The sequence below is a fragment of the Ailuropoda melanoleuca genome, chromosome 18 (assembly GCF_002007445.2).
Source record: "Ailuropoda melanoleuca isolate Jingjing chromosome 18, ASM200744v2, whole genome shotgun sequence".
In the NCBI taxonomy this organism is placed as follows: Eukaryota; Metazoa; Chordata; class Mammalia; order Carnivora; family Ursidae; genus Ailuropoda; species Ailuropoda melanoleuca.
The window spans coordinates 18,396,491-18,412,672 of NC_048235.1; the positions used below are offsets into that span (position 1 = coordinate 18,396,491).

At 39.7% G+C, this 16,182-nt stretch overlaps 1 protein-coding gene across 4 annotated transcripts in view; it reads right to left on the reverse strand.

The window, feature by feature from the left end:
- The window catches only part of SLC7A2 (solute carrier family 7 member 2), a 77,077-nt gene that overhangs the window by 47,766 nt on the left and 13,129 nt on the right, over positions 1-16,182 (reverse strand). Inside the window, exon 1 of one of the 4 annotated variants that reach the window (XM_019804417.2) lies at positions 8,687-8,848. The exons of the other annotated variants lie outside the window; for them this stretch is intronic. The gene's annotated coding sequence lies outside the window, so the exon portion shown is untranslated. Of the gene's footprint in view, positions 1-8,686; positions 8,849-16,182 lie in introns of those variants that run through there. 4 annotated transcript variants of the gene reach the window in all.

The following is a 16,182-nucleotide window of genomic DNA, read 5'->3' on the forward strand; positions in this document are numbered from 1 at the left end:
AAATTATCTTCCTTTGGTGATTCTTCCCCAAACACATTTGCTCTTTGTTGTACATAACCTGTTTTAAAACTTAAAACTCATTTGTCACTTATCAAAGTTTCAAAATGGCCCCAATTCTAAAATCAACACCAAATAGCAAAAAACTGAATATAGCTTGAATATATATTTCAGTATGGTAATCACTAATAATTCCTTCTTATAGAAAACTCTTATTTTCCCCAATTCATTGTTGAGGAATAAGATGTTTCTTTCTATGAAATGTGCTACTGGTAGACAGTGATGGTAGACTGGATCCATTACTAGGGCTCATAGAAAAAGCAGCAGAGTACTCTTCTTGGGTCAGTCTAGAAGGCTTTACGGAGAAGACAAAGTAGAGAATATTTAAAGCCATCAGAAAGAATCAGTTTGGCAAGTGGAATGTGAACATCTGTTTTAGGAACCTGGCCGCTCTTACTCAGAAGACCTAGAGAAACTCTGACCTTAAAGTGAATGAGGGGGACAAGATGCAGGAGCAGGGGAGAAAGAAAAAGAGTCTGAAAGGTTTGAGGCAAAGATGAGGGAGCCACAAAGTAACTGGCAACACGCACCTACGTACACGGCAGGGTCGGAGGCCAAAGAAGAGCCCGATAACTCCACATCCGTAATGGAACCTGAGCTGGAGGCACGGGGCTGGAAGGAACAGGATTCAGAGCAAGCAACTTGCAATTACCATGGGAAAAGAAAATGGCAGCAAGAATATTGCAACTGCTTCAAGAGAACTCAAATCATCAATTTAAAATTTAAGAAGGGTCTTAGGGCACCTGAGTGGCTCAGTCGGTTAAGCATGACTTGATTCACCTCAAGTCATGATCTCGGGTTGTGAGATCCAGTCCTATGTTGGACTCCTGCTCAGTGTGGAGCCTGCTTAAGGTTCTTTCTCTCCCTCTGCCCCTCCCCCATCCCACTCTCACACCTCTCTAAAAAACAAGCAAACAAACAACAACAGAATTTAAGAAGGGTCCTGGTAAGTTCCTGGAATGAGACACGTTCGTGAAGTGCATACAAATAGATCACCTCTATGACTTTCACTTTTGCTGCTAGTACTGACGTTCATATTTATCAAGGGCATCTAGGTTTCATGAGCTGGGCTAAGTGCATTACATACATTAGCCCAACCAAATTGCCCAAAACCCCTATGAGGTAGGTACCGTTACTATCCTCACTTTACAGATGAGAACACCAAAGCATAGAGAGGTAAACACTCGCCGGCACCCATCAAAGTCAGGTCACAAAATCAAGTCTGCCTGACTCTCCATAACAAAATATAATATGAGCATTAGCTTTTTAGAAGCAATGCCATAAAATCTCACAATTTAAAAACAACAACAAAAAACTAACTACTTTTTTTTTTCCCCCCTTTTTTGCTAATGTTTCTCCTTCATCGCGGCCCCTGAAGTTTTCGGCTGGTTTGCACCATCTACAGAGACAAGCACGAAGTTTACATTTCTTGCAGAATGGACAGTTTCCCAGGATGAGGGCCGCATGGAGGAAACAGTGGTGTGGGGGGCCGAGCGTTAACCAGCACGCCCCAGAACGTAAAGCAGAGGCAGTTCTCTGCCAATAAATAGTGCGGTTATGAAGCACACATTCTAAACTGAGCTGAAACACTACCCAGAGTGTGCCTTAAGGAAAGAAACTTGTCCCCACAGCCTGGGTACGAGCCAGCGCTAGCTAATGGTGACATCGTCGCGCTCAGCATAGCACGCTCAGGTGGAACTCCGGACTGATGGAGTGGCAGGGTACTCTTCCTCTAGCTCTGGAGGTTGTGTGGCACATGAAAAGAAGAAAAAGGAATAAATACTTGAGACTATCAACTAGGGAGAAACAAACAATTCAAAGGGGGTTCCATTTTACCACAGGCTTTGAAATACGAAAATAAAAAGGAATAGTTGGGGTCATGCATGGCTCTCCAACTAGGTTCTGGGTGCTTGACGTTCGTTCCTTTATTATCCCTCACAACCACCTCAGGGCGAACACTGTCTCATCTTCAGATGGGGCAACTGCTGCTCAGAGATGTTCAGAGACTCACCTAAGATCTCTCACAGCTAGACTTGAACCTAAGGTTGTAGAGCTCCGACATCCATGCCCCTTCCTCTAAGTCCGAGAAAAGTGCAGAATTCTAGCTGTTCCCTGACTCTCGGCCACCCATCTGACACCCAACTGATGAAAGAAAGACAATTTGAAAGGTCGCCATTAAGATGTTACCAAAAATATATGTGGAACACTTTGGGATTTTAAAATCTTATCTCCAAAAGAGATTCACTCTTCGAACTCATGAACCACTACCACCTTAAGACTGAAAGTGTAATAATTATTAAAATATCAGCAATGGAGGAAAAAATTTTTAAGAACCAGGAAGAATAAATAAGCGTCATAACTTAGGTCTACATTAACATTTTTAACATACATTAAAACTTGTTTCTTATAGCTACAAAAACCTCCAGTGGTCTAATAAAAGAAGGTTTCCTGCAATAAAAAGCTGGGGGACTTTTAGTGCTTTTAGTAAAACAGACAACATTTTCTGAAACACCATATTAATTTTATGATTTATCTAGTTCATTCTTTACCCGTGTCTTAGGTCCTCAAATAACTAACATTCTCCATTCTTCCCATATTTCTAAATTCAAAACATTATTTCAAAACAAATGAAGTCTTTTGTTTCTACAAATCACATCTTTCATGTTTTCACTTTGCTTAGATTGTATTCCAAATGGCCTCTGATAATATCAAACACCTTTCCCTTCTATTACCAAAAGTTTTTCTGTGGCCTCATTTTGTGCCTGGGAATTAACTGATATAATTCAGTAGGAGTCGACGTTATTTTTTTAATCCACAGAAGGAATCTGGCTGAAGGGATGAAAAGGGGGAAATGAACAGAGATGTTAGATACGTATTTGATACACCAGTTGACATTTTACATAGAATTCCCTCTTAACTCCTTAGTGGCACAGAGCGTGCTGCTCCAAGTCTCCGGTGTCCTCTTTCAAACCCCTCTTGGGTGCTGGATATGGGGGCGGGGGCCTCAGCCTCAATGTAAACCCTCATGACACAGAAGCCTCACGAGGGCAGAGTTTTCACTTGACTGCTTTGTTCACTGGTGTATTCCAAATACCTAGAGAGTGCCCGGCACATAGTAGGTACTCAAATAATCCCTGAATGGATGATTGCCACCATCTTTTTCTTAAATGTTGACCAAGTACATCCAGTTAAGAGTGACCAGGATATGGTAAAGGGTCCAGAAATCATGTCACCACTTGAGCAATGAGAGCAGCAGCAGGTGTTTGAGTACAAAAAGCAGGGCTAGAGCTGGGACGCAGAGGGAACCCTGCTCTAAGCCCAGCCTATAAGCCTAAGACTTACCAGCCGAGTGTCTGGGCAAGTCACTGGCATCTCCATCTTTCCACCTTTGAAACAGAACTGCTACAAGGGTGAAATGAACAAGAAAGATGTCTGGCAAAAAGCAAAGAACTTATGAAAAATAAATTCGTACTATTTCTACATTTCGCTTCTTTTAATTCTTGGGGGGAAAAAGGACTTAGAAATGATAACTTTCTTTAGATATGTGAATGGCAATGTGTAAAAAGACGGTAACACTATCCGTATTATACTAGGACACAAAACTCCAAATAAAAGATATAATACAAAAAAAGACTAAAATACCGACTCAATAAAATGCATACCTCCCTAATAAAGCTGCCTACCAATAAAGGTGTCAGATTTCTGTCATTATTTTATTTTATTTTATTTTATTTTTTTTAAGATTTTATTTTTATTTATTCGACAGAGAGAGAGACAGCCAGCAAGAGAGGGAACACAAGCAGGGGGAGTGGGAGAGGAAGAAGCAGGCTCATAGCAGAAGAGCCTGATGTGGGGCTCGACCCCATAACGCCGGGATCACGCCCTGAGCTGAAGGCAGAGGCTTAACCACTGTGCCACCCAGGTGCCCCTCTGTCATTATTTTAAATAGAGAACATGTGATTCAGAATGATTCAGAAATCTGCAGAACCAGGTTTCGTTAAAAGGTACTAGCCAAGGTATCTGCCAACTCAGATTCTGATTTCATGATATGATTTCTTCTTTTATGGCTTAAAAACTACATTTTGCATGATTCTCTCCATATGTATAAACCAGCAGTCAGATTACAGGTAGACAATCTACACCAAAGTCCATACTGCCAAAAAATCTGTCATCCCAATCAACATCCTCGTCTTCACCCTCCTCAAAAACGTGGCAATCATGTAAGTGCAGTGACGAGGGGAAAAAAAAAAAACCTGCAAGGTATGTCCTCAAAATAGTGATGACTTTGGAAAAGTGTCAAGGGGTATTACACCATTACATATCCGCTATTCAGATAAAATAAATATTGATTTGGTAAACCTTTCTCAAGTTTAAAGGTTCACCTGATGCAACAAGTCTATTTTCAGGCTAGCAACTATGATTCCTTTCTTTCCCTGTTCCCCTGTAGAGAATTTTAATTCACAACAGCACGTCCTGCCTTTCACAGCAGCTCTACCAATGTACTTGCAAAAACCAATGTCGTACAAGACCAGGAAATAAAAGCCCAATCATTTACCCTTTTGTCCCAGACAACGCCAATGCTAAACACCGGGAATATCAAGATCACACACTAACAGGAGATTTCATCATTCTCATTTCAGCAAAATTTATCAGAGTCTCCACTGCCTTTATCCTCATTACTGTTATGCTTCCAAGACTTAAGGTCGTTGTGATTCATGAATTTGAAAAAATTGCATCTGCTGGAAGATGAGGCTTTAATTGATCATCTTCACAAGACCACATTTTTGGCTGAATGAAAGGATAGTGAAGCTAGCCTAAGAGATGAATATAGGAACTCAGAAGCAGGGAAAAGACATTCTCCCCAGGCAAGACTGAGTTTTGTTCCCACTCAGAAGAGCTTTAAGAGGAGAGGGAGATCTGGAAAGCTTAGAAGTTTAAGTTATTCCAGAATTAGATGCAAGCAGTCGACTGCCATCAGCGGCTGCTGCATACTGGCCAGCTTCTTCCTATGTGCATTTTTAAGAAGGGAAAAGATGTTTGGAATGGCTTTATATACGGTGTGTTCTGGCATATTTAAAGAGAGCTAGGATAAAAATAGGGTTTTTTCCTGGGCTGCATTCTCATGCCACATTGACTCTTTTCACGATGTCAGGGACTCTGCCGGGTTCCTTACCAGCCACTCCTCCCAACTTTCAACCTATGTTTTAGTGCATGTGGTATTTTTAAAAGATTGCTCTCGGGTTCACCACATACCTTACTACTTTGCACTAACTGGTTTCATTCATTTGCATCACACACCTGGACCCAGGGAATTGGGACTAAATCAGTGGGAGCCTCTGTGAGGTCAAGGAAGCTTCGTGAATGTGCAGAGGGTTTTTGCTCCCAAGCAATCCTGTAAGAGTGGAGTGTGTACACCTTGATATTTACACGTTGTCTGTGGGTTGAGATAAGCTCAGGACTTTATTGACCTATGCTATTACATAGATGTATACAAGAAGCAACTGACCCTGAGAATAAATGGAATTTTTTAAATCTTAGAAAAACGAGGCAGTATTTTAAACTTCTTTTTGTGTGAATGAAGGTAAAACACCTAATTTTATTTTTATGTATTTGTTTAGTTTAGAGACAATTTGTAACTAGAAAAGCACTTTAACAGCTATTAGACTGGGTACTAAGAAAAATTAGAAAATAGTAAGTGTGGGCTAGGATGTGGAGAAATTGGGTAATCCTTGGGCACTGTTCGTGGGAATGTAAAATGGTACAGCCACTATGGAAAACAGTATAGCAATTCTTAAAAAAAAATTAAAAATAAAATAACCATATGATCCAGCAATTCCATTTCTGGGCCTATACTCAAAAGAATCGAAAACAGGGACTCAAAAAGATATTTGCACACCCATGTTCATAGCAACATTATTCACAATAGCCAAAAGGTAGAAGCAATCTACGTACCCTTTGACAAATGAATAAACAAAATGTGGTCTAATCACACAATGGACTATTATTCANAGCCACTATGGAAAACAGTATAGCAATTCTTAAAAAAAAATTAAAAATAAAATAACCATATGATCCAGCAATTCCATTTCTGGGCCTATACTCAAAAGAATCGAAAACAGGGACTCAAAAAGATATTTGCACACCCATGTTCATAGCAACATTATTCACAATAGCCAAAAGGTAGAAGCAATCTACGTACCCTTTGACAAATGAATAAACAAAATGTGGTCTAATCACACAATGGACTATTATTCAGCCTTAAAAAACAGGATATTCTGACACATTACAACATGGATGAACCTTGAAGACATTATGCTAAATGAAATGAGCCAGTCACACAAAGACAAATACTGTTTGATTCCACTTATGTGAGGTAACTACAGTAGTCAAATCCACAGAATGATGATTATCTGGGATTGAGAGGAGAGGGAAAATAAGTTGTTCAATGGGTATGGAGTTTAGTTTTAAAAAATGAAAACGTTATATATAGAGACTGGTTAGACAACAATGTGAATGAACACTACTGAAATATACACTTAAAAATGGTTAAGGCAATAAATTTTATGCTATGTATATTTCAACATAATTAAAACATTATTTTGAAGAAAAAAGATTTTAAGAGTGTTGCGAAAGGCTATATATAGTTTATTCCAGAACAACCTGGGGCTCTGTTTTTTTTATTTGAGTGAGAGAAAAAGAGACACAGAGAGAGAAGTGTGTGTGCAAGTGGGGGTGGGGTGGGGAGAGAATCCCAAGCAGATTCCATGCTGAGAGTGGAGCTGGATGCAGGCTGATCTCACAACCCTGGGATCATGACCTGCGCCATAACCAAGAGTCGGATGCTCAACCAACTGAGCCACCCCGGTGCCTTGGGTTCTATTTTTTAATGCTGGATATTGGAGTGTATGTCTCTAGGGCTTAGAAAAAAAGTCATGTCATTTGTTACTCTGTTTTGGGTATAGAGATACCAGTAAGTTTGACCTAGACTATAAGTTCTAAAAGCTCAAAGAACACGTCCCTTTTTAAATTTGTGTCTGTGTCTAAGTACACAGAGAAGTTCTGCACTTGGTGGGCATTCTGTAACTACTGAGTGGCCATATGTTTTAAAAAGAAAAAAAATGAAATTATAAAGCTTTAAGTTTTCTTTGGGCCAATGAGCCAAGGATTTCATTTACTTAAAGAATGTCAAATAATGTTGTGCAATTGTTGGTTCCATATGTCCCAGTTTGTCAAGAGGTTGCCCTAGTAGGGGCTCCAAGTCTCTAAATTCTAGCTTTCAGAGTCTAAGTTGTAAACGGGAAATTTTTTCAACAACGGGCTGCCGTTTGGGCTTTGTAAAACCCCCAATTTAGTACCTTGTAGCAGCAAGTTCATATAAAATGGTTGTTACCCTTCAAAAAGCTATTTTAAAATATGTTCTTCCAAGAGATGTCTTTTAAATGTAATAATTTTTTAAAAATATACTGATTAGGGTTTTAGAGACAGATTTTACTTGAATACAAACCTAATTTACTGAATTCTATCCCCTGAATAANAGATAGTTTCTACAATAACAATTGTAGTAACTGGTAATGGCAGGATTTCCAAAAGCAGTAACTATGTTACTCTAATTCAAGTCATAAACTAGCTCCATTTAAGTTATTTGGAAAAGCAATAACTAAAAGTGATGACTCAGAGGCAGACTTCTTGAGAAAACACATTGGCTTTTTTTTTTTTTTTTTAAAGAGTAACTACAAGGTGCTCTTCCACACAAAGTTGAAGGGATGCTATAAATGACGACACAGATTTTTCTTAAAAAGTTACAGAATTACCGTCCCTATATTCACTGTTCATTTTTATGCTCCGAAAAGGTTGCCTATTACCCTGAAGTCAGCATTTAGAGTAAAGCTTGAGGGAAAGGGAGTATAGGAAGAGAATGAGGGACAGGAGGGAAGGTAGATGCTGACACTGGTTTCCCCACACACCAGCATGATCCCCAAAGCCTCTGCCAAGTGCACGTACAATGTTCTTCAAGGCTGACCTTATCCAAAGGAGAACGTACATCCCACGTGCCAAGGACAGCAGACAGTTAAGGATGACACCCAGACCATGGTCTACAGAGCAGCTCAGCCTTGACAGCTGAGGCTCTGGTGAGCGCTAGGCTCAGGTGTAACTAGATAGTTTGCCCATTCACCTCCAACTAGAAGAAGAATGATAAGGGAGGAAGGGGAGGAGGAGGGAGGAGGAAGATGGAAAAGAAAAGAGGACAAGTGGATGAAGAAAAGGGGGGGGACCAGGGGGAAGGAAAGAGGAGGAAGGGGAGGAAGAGAACTGAGAGGAGGACAAGAGGACCAAGAGAAGGAGGAAGGGGAGTAGGAGAAGGGAAGAAGAGTGGGAGGAGGAGGGAGGAGAGAACAAAGGGACGAAGAGGAGGAGGGGGGAAGAGGAGGAGGGAGAAGGAAGATGAAGAAGAAAAGAGGACAAGGGGACAAGGGGACGAAGAGGAGTGGGGGAGAGGAGAAAACCTGGAGCCTGCTGTAAATGCTTCCTTGATTACAAGCTGAATTATCTTAAACAGCTACAGTGACCCCCGCCCCCCAGTACACCCCAGCTACATAGCAGGGTCTCTAACATCTGAATGGCATCATACCTGATACGGTCAGAAAAGACATCAAGAAGCTCTTGGTGGGAAATCCTAGGGAATAATAAATAGGAATGGTCGGCTTGCTATTTTTCTTCTAGAGCAGGAAAGGAGTTTAAGGGATCTTCTGATGCTCTAAGTCCCTCTTTTCCTAAGCACTGAAATAGAGTTGGAAAAAATCAGCATTTACAGTGAATTAAGAAAGAGAAAATACAGATCTTTTTTCCTACAGCTATAGATATTCTCAGCACTTTGTTTTTAAATATGAAAACATCATCATTTATGTTAGCAGTTAGAAAATTCTGACTTTTCTGCAGCTATGTCTGGACACATACAATCTCTAGCTCAGTCTTCCATGATACCCACACCTATGAGGAATAGCTAAGCATGATTCTGCTTGGAGTGAAACGTACAGGCGTCTTCTGAGCCTAAAATTTCATAATTTATTAAAACTAGCAGTGCTGTCTTTGATGCTTTCAAAGGCATGGAAAATTCAACTCAGGAAATAATTTCAGCGTAAGTTCTGCTGAAGTGAACACTGGAGAAAAATTACTTTCTCTGACTTAAAACACTAACCTACATACATCATTTTGTTGGGGGCAAAAAAAAAAAGAATAAGGATTCTTGCATTCTTTTTTCACCTTTTATTTCGCTCAATAGAAATAACACTTGGTTCAATAAGATAAGCACACTCCTTCCACTTCTTGAAAACAGCCTGAATTCTGATTAATGCACACAAAGTTAGAAGTGAAATTATATGGTTTAACTTTACTGGTTCCCCTGATCTAATAGGTTATGCATTAAAATTATGTGTGACGGGGGCGCCTGGGTGGCTCAGTCGTTAAGCATTTGCCTTCCGCTGAGGGCGTGATCCCGGCGTTCTGGGATCGAGCCCCACATTGGGCTCCTCTGCTGGAAGCCTGCTTCTTCCTCTCCCACTCCCCCTGCTTGTGTTCCCTCTCTCACTAGCTGTCTCTATCTCTGTCAAATAAATAAATAAAATCTTTAAAAAAAATTATGTGTGACGAAGTCAAGTTTTCAATCAAGCTTTCAACTACTATCGGCACCAACTGCAGCTGGCGTTGCCTCCCCACTTGCCAAGTCACTCCCCGCGGCAGCCACATCATCCTGCCTGCCTCCCGCCACCATCACCTCCAGGTTTTGACGTCACCCAAGAGTTAAGCAACAACTACGAACGGGCTAGTGGATCAACAGAAAGTCAAACATTAGCGACTGTACTAAATAATTTCAAAATTGGGGGATTAGAGAAATGATGGGAGTCCTCGAGGCTTTAAGGTTTCAAATCCTTGCAAAAACTAAGTTACTATTATTCCAATGTCGTTCAATGAGATCAAAGTGCCTGCAGTTTTCAAAGTCACTGGAGCAATTTATCAATTTTGGAAGTAGTCGGGGCATGCCACATGCCTAGAGTTGGCATTGTAGTAAGAATAAAAAAAAATACTTTAAATATTGTATAACTTTTGAAGTGGCAATGCCAGGTTTGTCCTTCACATTTATTTTGAACTCTGTAGCAAAAAAGATCAGAATAATGTAAACATGCTATTCATTGTTCAGAAGGTTCATACAACCCATTTCAGTAAGATAAAATGCACTATCAACAGAAATTTTATGCAAAGTCTGCTCTTTTGTTTGGTTCACTGAACTAAGTGCAAACCATCTGTTACCTACGATAATCAGAAAAAGTAAAAAAAAAAAAAAAAAAAACAAACAGCTTTTTTTTTTCTTTCAGATAGCACACTAGCACTCCAAGCAGAACTTGCTTAAAAGCACCACTTAGAAGGTTTCAATACTAATGACTTTAGATAGCTGAGAACCCATATTTAAAGCCATTTTATTTTCAGGTTAAGATTACATTTTTCCTTTTACTTTTTGAAAAGCAAGCCATTAAAAAAAAAAAAAAAGTTGTTCACATCATAAGAATGCCACTACATGAAAACATATTATTCAAATGTTAATTTCCAAGAAATTTTAAATACTAAAAGCTAAATTGTACTTTGATTCCCATTTGTAAATTTTCTACCACATATTATGATTATGATTTGCTTTCACAGAAGCAGAATAGTCTGATATAAATCAGTGCTGTTGCTATATCAAAATCTTGAAATCAAATCTTGACTCTGGGCCTAGCTCTCCGAACTCAGATATATTACACCTCTTAAGATCTCAATTTCTTAACCTATAAAAAGAGAGGTCTAAAATGTCATTCTCCGGAGCTTACCTCCTTGTCTTCCAAATTTGTCTAGCACCGTGTTCGGCTGACATAGGCATAGTGCGAGGAGCTCAGAAACTGTCTGCAGCCAGGGAGGCTGGTGAACACTTCCAAAGCTTCACAAATTGCCCACAGGACAATTTTTCAATGTACTGTTAAATTTAGGATTTGGAATACAAAACCAGGTATCACAACAGTACCTCACCATTTTTCCAGTGGTAGAACTAAATTTCTGGGATACTGAGCCTTATACATGTCTTATCATCTAATAAAAAAAAAGTGATTTTGTTTTAAAGGTGAAATTGTTTCTCAGGAGAGTTTAAAACAGGCACCCACCCAAGGTATATTTTCAAAGCTCTAGTACTACAAATTTTATCAACACCCACTGTTGCTTCTCAATGGCATGCAAATGGGCCTTGTGCTCTTTTCTTGATGAATACTGCATACACAAGTCCCACTCCACCTACATGACCACGATGGCACCAACGTCATGCATTTAAAGTGGACTCTTTGCAACAAATCATTACAAATCTTAACCACTTTCTAGTCACTCTTGTTTTGCACGACCTCTTTAGTTCCATTAAACTGTACATTACCTTCCAGAGCTTTCTATAAGAAGATCCACATCAGACTGACACTGAGCCATAAGGTTGGATTTCAAATGTCTCTCTAAAGATGCTCCAAATTTAGAGAAGAGGGTGCTGACTAGTCCTATCCATTACATTTTTCTTACCATTTACATATATATTTACAACTATTCGATTAAAGTGAACTTGGCTAAGTTTAGAATCAAACCTACTTCCTGGCGCATAGGCAGACCTAGAAATCTGTGGATCTGAGAATTTGGAAGAAAGAAAGACGGTGATGCTGGAGATAACTGGTGTCCAAAGGGTTCCTCTGATACCAGGCAACTGCTTNGTTCGTGGGAATGTAAAATGGTACAGCCACTATGGAAAACAGTATAGCAATTCTTTAAAAAAAATTAAAAATAAAATAACCATATGATCCAGCAATTCCATTTCTGGGCCTATACTCAAAAGAATCGAAAACAGGGACTCAAAAAGATATTTGCACACCCATGTTCATAGCAACATTATTCACAATAGCCAAAAGGTAGAAGCAATCTACGTACCCTTTGACAAATGAATAAACAAAATGTGGTCTAATCACACAATGGACTATTATTCAGCCTTAAAAAACAGGATATTCTGACACATTACAACATGGATGAACCTTGAAGACATTATGCTAAATGAAATGAGCCAGTCACACAAAGACAAATACTGTTTGATTCCACTTATGTGAGGTAACTACAGTAGTCAAATCCACAGAATGATGATTATCTGGGATTGAGAGGAGAGGGAAAATAAGTTGTTCAATGGGTATGGAGTTTAGTTTTAAAAAATGAAAACGTTATATATAGAGACTGGTTAGACAACAATGTGAATGAACACTACTGAAATATACACTTAAAAATGGTTAAGGCAATAAATTTTATGCTATGTATATTTCAACATAATTAAAACATTATTTTGAAGAAAAAAGATTTTAAGAGTGTTGCGAAAGGCTATATATAGTTTATTCCAGAACAACCTGGGGCTCTGTTTTTTTTATTTGAGTGAGAGAAAAAGAGACACAGAGAGAGAAGTGTGTGTGCAAGTGGGGGTGGGGTGGGGAGAGAATCCCAAGCAGATTCCATGCTGAGAGTGGAGCTGGATGCAGGCTGATCTCACAACCCTGGGATCATGACCTGCGCCATAACCAAGAGTCGGATGCTCAACCAACTGAGCCACCCTGGCGCCTTGGGTTCTATTTTTTAATGCTGGATATTGGAGTGTATGTCTCTAGGGCTTAGAAAAAAAGTCATGTCATTTGTTACTCTGTTTTGGGTATAGAGATACCAGTAAGTTTGACCTAGACTATAAGTTCTAAAAGCTCAAAGAACACGTCCCTTTTTAAATTTGTGTCTGTGTCTAAGTACACAGAGAAGTTCTGCACTTGGTGGGCATTCTGTAACTACTGAGTGGCCATATGTTTTAAAAAGAAAAAAAATGAAATTATAAAGCTTTAAGTTTTCTTTGGGCCAATGAGCCAAGGATTTCATTTACTTAAAGAATGCCAAATAATGTTGTGCAATTGTTGGTTCCATATGTCCCAGTTTGTCAAGAGGTTGCCCTAGTAGGGGCTCCAAGTCTCTAAATTATAGCTTTCAGAGTCTAAGTTGTAAACGGGAAATTTTTTCAACAACGGGCTGCCGTTTGGGCTTTGTAAAACCCCCAATTTAGTACCTTGTAGCAGCAAGTTCATATAAAATGGTTGTTACCCTTCAAAAAGCTATTTTAAAATATGTTCTTCCAAGAGATGTCTTTTAAATGTAATAATTTTTTAAAAATATACTGATTAGGGTTTTAAAGACAGATTTTACTTGAATACAAACCTAATTTACTGAATTCTAGATAGNCCTGAATAATTTCTACAATAACAATTGTAGTAACTGGTAATGGCAGGATTTCCAAAAGCAGTAACTATGTTACTCTAATTCAAGTCATAAACTAGCTCCATTTAAGTTATTTGGAAAAGCAATAACTAAAAGTGATGACTCAGAGGCAGACTTCTTGAGAAAACACATTGGCTTTTTTTTTTTTTTTTTAAAGAGTAACTACAAGGTGCTCTTCCACACAAAGTTGAAGGGATGCTATAAATGACGACACAGATTTTTCTTAAAAAGTTACAGAATTACCCTCCCTATATTCACTGTTCATTTTTATGCTCCGAAAAGGTTGCCTATTACCCTGAAGTCAGCATTTAGAGTAAAGCTTGAGGGAAAGGGAGTATAGGAAGAGAATGAGGGACAGGAGGGAAGGTAGATGCTGACACTGGTTTCCCCACACACCAGCATGATCCCCAAAGCCTCTGCCAAGTGCACGTACAATGTTCTTCAAGGCTGACCTTATCCAAAGGAGAACGTACATCCCACGTGCCAAGGACAGCAGACAGTTAAGGATGACACCCAGACCATGGTCTACAGAGCAGCTCAGCCTTGACAGCTGAGGCTCTGGTGAGCGCTAGGCTCAGGTGTAACTAGATAGTTTGCCCATTCACCTCCAACTAGAAGAAGAATGATAAGGGAGGAAGGGGAGGAGGAGGGAGGAGGAAGATGGAAAAGAAAAGAGGACAAGTGGATGAAGAAAAGGGGGGGGACCAGGGGGAAGGAAAGAGGAGGAAGGGGAGGAAGAGAACTGAGAGGAGGACAAGAGGACCAAGAGAAGGAGGAAGGGGAGTAGGAGAAGGGAAGAAGAGTGGGAGGAGGAGGGAGGAGAGAACAAAGGGACGAAGAGGAGGAGGGGGGAAGAGGAGGAGGGAGAAGGAAGATGAAGAAGAAAAGAGGACAAGGGGACAAGGGGACGAAGAGGAGTGTGGGAGAGGAGAAAACCTGGAGCCTGCTGTAAATGCTTCCTTGATTACAAGCTGAATTATCTTAAACAGCTACAGTGACCCCCGCCCCCCAGTACACCCCAGCTACATAGCAGGGTCTCTAACATCTGAATGGCATCATACCTGATACGGTCAGAAAAGACATCAAGAAGCTCTTGGTGGGAAATCCTAGGGAATAATAAATAGGAATGGTCGGCTTGCTATTTTTCTTCTAGAGCAGGAAAGGAGTTTAAGGGATCTTCTGATGCTCTAAGTCCCTCTTTTCCTAAGCACTGAAATAGAGTTGGAAAAAATCAGCATTTACAGTGAATTAAGAAAGAGAAAATACAGATCTTTTTTCCTACAGCTATAGATATTCTCAGCACTTTGTTTTTAAATATGAAAACATCATCATTTATGTTAGCAGTTAGAAAATTCTGACTTTTCTGCAGCTATGTCTGGACACATACAATCTCTAGCTCAGTCTTCCATGATACCCACACCTATGAGGAATAGCTAAGCATGATTCTGCTTGGAGTGAAACGTACAGGCGTCTTCTGAGCCTAAAATTTCATAATTTATTAAAACTAGCAGTGCTGTCTTTGATGCTTTCAAAGGCATGGAAAATTCAACTCAGGAAATAATTTCAGCGTAAGTTCTGCTGAAGTGAACACTGGAGAAAAATTACTTTCTCTGACTTAAAACACTAACCTACATACATCATTTTGTTGGGGGCAAAAAAAAAAAGAATAAGGATTCTTGCATTCTTTTTTCACCTTTTATTTCGCTCAATAGAAATAACACTTGGTTCAATAAGATAAGCACACTCCTTCCACTTCTTGAAAACAGCCTGAATTCTGATTAATGCACACAAAGTTAGAAGTGAAATTATATGGTTTAACTTTACTGGTTCCCCTGATCTAATAGGTTATGCATTAAAATTATGTGTGACGGGGGCGCCTGGGTGGCTCAGTCGTTAAGCATTTGCCTTCCGCTGAGGGCGTGATCCCGGCGTTCTGGGATCGAGCCCCACATTGGGCTCCTCTGCTGGAAGCCTGCTTCTTCCTCTCCCACTCCCCCTGCTTGTGTTCCCTCTCTCACTAGCTGTCTCTATCTCTGTCAAATAAATAAATAAAATCTTTAAAAAAAATTATGTGTGACGAAGTCAAGTTTTCAATCAAGCTTTCAACTACTATCGGCACCAACTGCAGCTGGCGTTGCCTCCCCACTTGCCAAGTCACTCCCCGCGGCAGCCACATCATCCTGCCTGCCTCCCGCCACCATCACCTCCAGGTTTTGACGTCACCCAAGAGTTAAGCAACAACTACGAACGGGCTAGTGGATCAACAGAAAGTCAAACATTAGCGACTGTACTAAATAATTTCAAAATTGGGGGATTAGAGAAATGATGGGAGTCCTCGAGGCTTTAAGGTTTCAAATCCTTGCAAAAACTAAGTTACTATTATTCCAATGTCGTTCAATGAGATCAAAGTGCCTGCAGTTTTCAAAGTCACTGGAGCAATTTATCAATTTTGGAAGTAGTCGGGGCATGCCACATGCCTAGAGTTGGCGTTGTAGTAAGAATAAAAAAAAAATACTTTAAATATTGTATAACTTTTGAAGTGGCAATGCCAGGTTTGTCCTTCACATTTATTTTGAACTCTGTAGCAAAAAAGATCAGAATAATATAAACATGCTATTCATTGTTCAGAAGGTTCATACAACCCATTTCAGTAAGATAAAATGCACTATCAACAGAAATTTTATGCAAAGTCTGCTCTTTTGTTTGGTTCACTGAACTAAGTGCAAACCATCTGTTACCTACGATAATCAGAAAAAGTAAAAAAAAAAAAAAAAAAAA